This window comes from Chlorocebus sabaeus, chromosome 18, assembly GCF_047675955.1.
Source record: "Chlorocebus sabaeus isolate Y175 chromosome 18, mChlSab1.0.hap1, whole genome shotgun sequence".
Taxonomy (NCBI): Eukaryota; Metazoa; Chordata; class Mammalia; order Primates; family Cercopithecidae; genus Chlorocebus; species Chlorocebus sabaeus.
Window position 1 is genome coordinate 13,463,538 of NC_132921.1, and position 6,271 is coordinate 13,469,808.

The 6,271-nt window shown below is 34.5% G+C and overlaps 1 non-coding gene across 1 annotated transcript; it reads right to left on the minus strand.

Moving 5' to 3' along the window:
- Positions 1 to 2,765: 2,765 nt before the first annotated feature.
- LOC119620533 (U6 spliceosomal RNA) lies at positions 2,766 to 2,872 on the minus strand. The gene has a single exon (XR_005237016.2). It is a non-coding gene; the product is annotated as a U6 spliceosomal RNA (small nuclear RNA).
- Between the last annotated feature and the right edge of the window lie 3,399 nt (positions 2,873 to 6,271).

A 6,271-nucleotide genomic window follows, 5' to 3' on the forward strand; every position in this document is an offset into this window, starting at 1 on the left:
TATTGAGTGGAAGTAGCTCTCCCGCGATGGGGGAGCCAGCCCTACAACCCGTGCCCTAGAGGTTTGTTCCCCTAGAGATTTGAACAGCAGGGCACTGAAGAAGCGAGCCACTCCCCCCGTCTCATGCCCAGGGAGGGGGACAAGGGAACCTTTCCCGCTTCAATACAAAGGAATTAGAACTTTCAATTAGGTAAAAAATTAAGTGCATTTCAACTATATAAAATACGTAGAGTTGGATGTAGTACATGACAATAATTTGTTCTGATTTTAATGCAAGAGAAAATGACAAAACAGCATTGGTGGTAGAAGACTATTATGGCATTTTCTATTTTCCAGACATTATCCCAAGTGCCTTAAAGAAAGCAAGCAATGTAATTATCTCAAGAAAGCTATGTAGCTGATACTAATTTAAAATGACTAATTTAAAGAAAAATAACTGATGTATAAAGAGTGGTCCAAGAATGGCAGACAGAAGTTTCCATGTGTTTAGTTACTGGACTAGTTAAGCCATTTCAGATGCTACAGAGGGTACTCAGAGGAAAGAGACAGGAAAAAAAGTAAAGAAAATAAAACATTTGCAAATTAAACTAAAAGATTATTCCAGAGAAATAAAATATTCACTTTTCTATTATAGCTGGGCAAGAATTATTTAGATACATAAGCAACTGAAGTTTATCATTTAATCATTCTATAATATATTTTAGGAATTTGGTAATAAGTATATATTTTTGCTAAATGAAGACAGTATGGAAAAATCAATTTATCTATCATATTCTTAGCATTTTGTTCAATATAAACAGTATTCAAAATATCTTATACTAAAAGCTAATTCCATAAGCGAGCAGATGAAATTAAACAAAAAAAAACAACACATGTTACTCTGAGTAGGAAAATTTTGCTTACTACATCTTCTCACAAAACTCATTAGCATGTTAAATCTCTGAGTAGCATGTGGTGTGAAATTTCTCAACTTTCCATAACTCAAAGGTAGCAAATAGGGCACTTCCACAATCCCAAAACCCCAAAAGGAAAATAGTAGGATATTTTGGAAACCCTGATATATAGATTACCATTATATCTCTTATTATTTTTGATATCAATGCCATCATTCTTTATGCAACATTTTATTATGTTATCTTTTAGAACTTTTTAAAATTATTATTATTTTCAGGTTCTGGGGCACATGTGCAGGATGTGAAGGTTTGTTACATAGGCAAATGTGTGCCATAGTGGTTTACTGCACCTGTCAAGCCATCACCCAGGTATTAAGCCCAGTGTGCATTAGCCATCCTTTCTAATACTTTCTTCCTTGACCCCACCCTGAAACATGCCACAGCGTGTTGTTCCCCTTCCTGTGTCCATGTGATCTCATCCTTTAGCTTCCACTTCAAAGTGAGAACGTACAGTGTTTGGTTTTCTATTTCTGCGTTAGCTTGCTGAGGATGACGGCTTCCAGCTTTATCCATGTCTATGAAAAGGACACGATCCCATTTCTTTTTATGGCTGCATAGTATTCCATGGTGTATATGTACCACATTTTCTTTAACCAGTCTATCATTGATGGGCATTTCGGTTAATTCTATGTCCTTGCTATTGTGACAAGTACTGCAATGAACACACGTGTGTGTGTGTCTTTGTAACAGAATGCTTTATATTTCTTTGGGTATATAGCTAGTAATGAGATTGCTGGGTAAAATGGTATTTCTGGTTCTAGCTCTTTGAGGAATCGCCACACTGTCTTCCACAATGATTGAACTAATTTACATTTCCACTAACAATGTAAAAGTGTTCCTATTTCTCTACAACCTTGCCAGCATCTGTTGTTTCTTCACTTTTTAATAATGGCCATTCTGAGTGGCATGAGACGGTATACCATTGTGGTTTGGATTTGCTTCTCTCTAATGATTAGTGATGTTGAGCTTTTTTCATATGTTCGTTGGCTGCATGAATGTCTTCTTTTGAGAAATGTCTGTTCATGTTTTTCACGCACTTTTTAAAGGGGCTGTTTTTTTCTTGTAAATTTGTTTGAGTTTCTTGTAGATTCTGGATATTAGACCTTTGTCAGATGGATAGATTGCAAAGATTTTCTCCCACTCTGTAGGTTGCCTGCTCACTCTGATAGTTTCTTCTGCTGTGCAGAAGCTCTTTAGTTTAATTAGATCCCATTTGTCAATTTTTGCTTTTTTTGCAATTGCTATTGACGATTTCATCATGCAATCTTTGCCCATGCCTATGTCCTGAATGGTACTGCCTATATTTTATTCTAGGATTTTTAGAGTTTGGGGTTTTGCATTTAAGTATTTAATCCATGTTGAGTTAATTTTTGTATAAGGTATGAGGAAGTGGTCCAGTTTCAATTTTCTGCAAACAGATAGCCAGTTATCCCAGCACCATTTGTTGAATAGGGAATTATTTCCCCATTGCTTGTGTTTGTCAGGCTTGTTGAAGATGAGATGGTTGTGGATGTGCAATCTCATTTCTGAGTTCTCTATTCTGTTCTGTTTGTCTATGTGTCTGTTTTTGTACCAGTATCATGCTGTTTTTGTTACTGTAGCCTTACAATATAGTTTGAAGTACAGTAGGGTGATGCCTCCAACTTTGTTCTTTTTGCTTAGGATTGTCTTGGCCATACAGACTCTTGTTTGGTTCCATATGAATTTTAAAACAGTTTTTTCTAAATTTGTGAAGAATGTAAATGGTAGGCTAATAGGAATAATATTACATCTATAAATTACTTTGGGCACTATGGCCATTTTCACGATACTGAAAAATATGAAACCTTCACAAACATGCATGTCACCCTTGTGCAGGGACCATGCTAATCTTCTCTGTATCATTACAATTTTAATATATGTGCTCCCAAAGTGACCACATTATATGATTTTTGTCTGGTTATTTTAATAATGTTTTTCAGTAAATCTTATATCATTATTTTAACGCTTAAAATACATATTGCTCTTCCTATTTTAACATGTGCAACCCGGTATTCTGTGATATAATGCATAATAGGTTTTCCATCTTATCTTTGTAAATGTATGTCTGATCATATCTAGTATATTCCATGTATTTTCTTAAAAAGCAGATGCAGAGCCTTGAGTTAATTGTACATCTCAGTCCTTTGCTCATTATCACGTAACCCCCATTAAGTTCCCTTTGGCTATTATTATTTCCCAGTGTCCCTGTTGTCCACTAGTTTTTCTTCCACCACTCCCACTCCCCCTATAGAAAATCACTAAATATGCTTACTGTACTTCCTTTTATGTGTACACGTTTTAGTAAAATGTTTTGGGACTGTGCATATACTTTGTATTTATGAAAACTGTGTTACATGTCTCATTCTTTTTTCACTTGACAATGTGTTTTTAAGACACATATATGTTGCTAAGGTAGCACATTTCCATTACTGCTTAACATAACCTTTCCCTCTCAGTGTGAGCATCCACTGCACCCTATCTTTCCACTCTCCCTGTGATATTCACCTTGCTAGACTCAAGTGGCTGTCCCCAAACCAAGGAGTATCCAGTGATACCCTCAGGTAGAATCCTATAAAATTGTATTTGGGTTATATTCCCAGAAGACACGTTTACTATTTTCATGTAAAAAGTTCCAGTATCTAGAGTTACTGAGCCCAAGGATATGCAAGTTTTAACTATTTGATATATATTATAACATAGTATTCCTGCAAATTAAAACTGATTTAAACTACTCTAATAATATGTAGACACACTCCTAATGATACCAATAGTATTAATATCTTACAGTGTGAATAGTGATAAAATTATCTTGTTTTAATGTTGTATCCTTTAATTATATGTGATTTTGAACAATTTTGTATGATTAAAACAGCTAGTAGTATTTTTCTATTGTGAATTGGTTATCTATAAACTTTGCTATTTTTTTTTCTGGTGGGATAGAACATTTTATTATTTTCATTTATTTGTATAAATGCTATATTTTTGGGACAACTCTCTTATATATTGTGAATGTATTTGCAACATGTTATTTGATTTTGAGCTTAATATAGGACATATGTGCATGTGTTTTATTTTTCTATTTAATTAAATTATGAGGTTTTTAAAGATTTATGTCTTTAACAATGTATCTACATATATTTTTAAGTAATATACACATATTTATCAGTCTTCTAAAAATATAAAAAATTAATCTACAGAATTATATTTGAGGTATGCATCTAGGTTACTTCTTTTCTAAAGACTTAGTTTTTTCTAGTATAGTTTATTAAACATGGATCCTAAATAAAGGTACAATTTTCTATGGTCTTTCTTCTAGTATCAGAGTGTTTAAATTACCCACTTTTATATATGCAAGACATAATGTTGTACTGTAGAATTTAATGTACTTCCTTGAAAGGCAATATATTTTGTAGAAAAGACTTTCCTCTATTATTAGAAAATTTTCTGCTTCAATTTTCTATTTTATGTGTGTTTCCAGATTAATATTGGAGTATTTCATATGCAGGGACAAAAATATTATATTTTGGCTTTATTTTTTCATTTTAATATCTAGCACACTATCCTACAATGTATATTTGATAGCATGTTGTATAGGAACATGTAATCAATTGGCATGTAATTCATTTTACTGATATCGTGCAACAGTCATGTATAATATATTTTCCTGGAATTAAGTAACTGAGGGAGAGATTCAACAGGTCAGTAAGGTTCAGAACTTGTTGGGCATTTAGATTTATCCTGCATAAGGAACAAGTCTTGAGATTTGAAAAGGTAATAATTGAATTAATGAATTAAACATGACATGCTCTAATTTCCTTAGGAGAGATTGTGGCTGCCATTTAGAATGGAAGAACAGAGCCCCTGTAAGAGGCAAATTCTGTAATCTGTTCAAAGATAATAGTGACTTGGAGTAGAACTGTCATCAAAAACGTTTTATGAACTCAATAGACATTTGCTAGATTTCTGAGGAAAAAGCAACCCCTCGAAAAGGATTTGAATATAGAGAGATAAGAGTCAAAGATGTCTCCATAGATGTGTTTTCAGCAGCTGGACCAGAAGGGTGTTTACAACTTTTGAAATACAGAAAGTTAGGAGAGGAACTTTTCACGCTATGCAAAAATAAGCTAGAGTTTAGGAATTTGAGCTTTAGATGTTTCTAATACATCAGCATAGAGGTAATACATTGGACAGAAAACCTCAAATTCAGGGACGAGATCTGGGATAGCGTTATTTGGTTGTTGTAGTCCCACAGATGGGCTGGATTGTCAAAGCAGATGCCCAAGGATAATGGATCTTGCTTAGCATCAAACTTCCCCAATGATTAGTGAAAGATATAAACAAAACGTAGGGACATTGCAGCCTTACAACATTAGTCTTTCAAATAGCCTCAAAGCCAACAGATACAGCTTCCAAAACGAAATAAAACAAAACAACACAATGCAAAACAAAGGAAAACCAGACTCATTCCCACCCTGGAATGAGTTTTGATTTTGGAGAAACAGATTGCAATATGTGACTGCAACAATTTCGCTTGGAGAAAGTAGTTTTAGTTTGAGTTTTCTTGGTTACCATACTTTATTACTCACATAGGTAGATAGTCTATGTGGCTAACTTGCATTCTCCAGCCAGCTTTGTCCTTTAAGTCTGTAAGTTCCAGGTATTTGCAATGATCAATATAGACAAACATTCTTAGACAAGAACTTTTGCAGATATCTTTCTGGGATAAATCCCAATGCCATGCTTATATGTAGAATTTTTCGAGGTCAGCATTGCCTCCTTTGCCACGAGGAAGGGAAGTAGCTGCAGACCTGATGTTTGCTCTTTTCTTCCCAGATTCATCAGCATGCAGATGGCATTTGAAGCAATGAGATTGTGTAGACCCACACGGTATGTTAATATTTCCTACTAGAGGAAGAGAGTAAGTGCTGCTTACTTTTAGTCCACTTTCACCGACTGTTTTCCTGGTTCAGAGGAGAGTGAGCACTGGATTTAATAAGGCTCGGCAATTGCAAAATGAGTACATAGAAGTGGAATGTAGATTTAAATGTGTGTGTGTGTGTGTAAGTGTGTAAAGTTATAGGAGGGTTGAAGGGGAGAATGAGGAAACAATATCAAGCAATAAAGAAACTGCTACTAATTATCTTTGCTTACTTGCTTGTCACAAATTCTGGATATAAGAGACCCTAAATATGTTGGTGTTAGAATGGCAATGAACCTAAAGGAAGAGAGAACAACAAAATGCACTTACACCTTCATCAAGTTTGGTAGAAAATCTTTTCTTTCATGAGATAGGACCT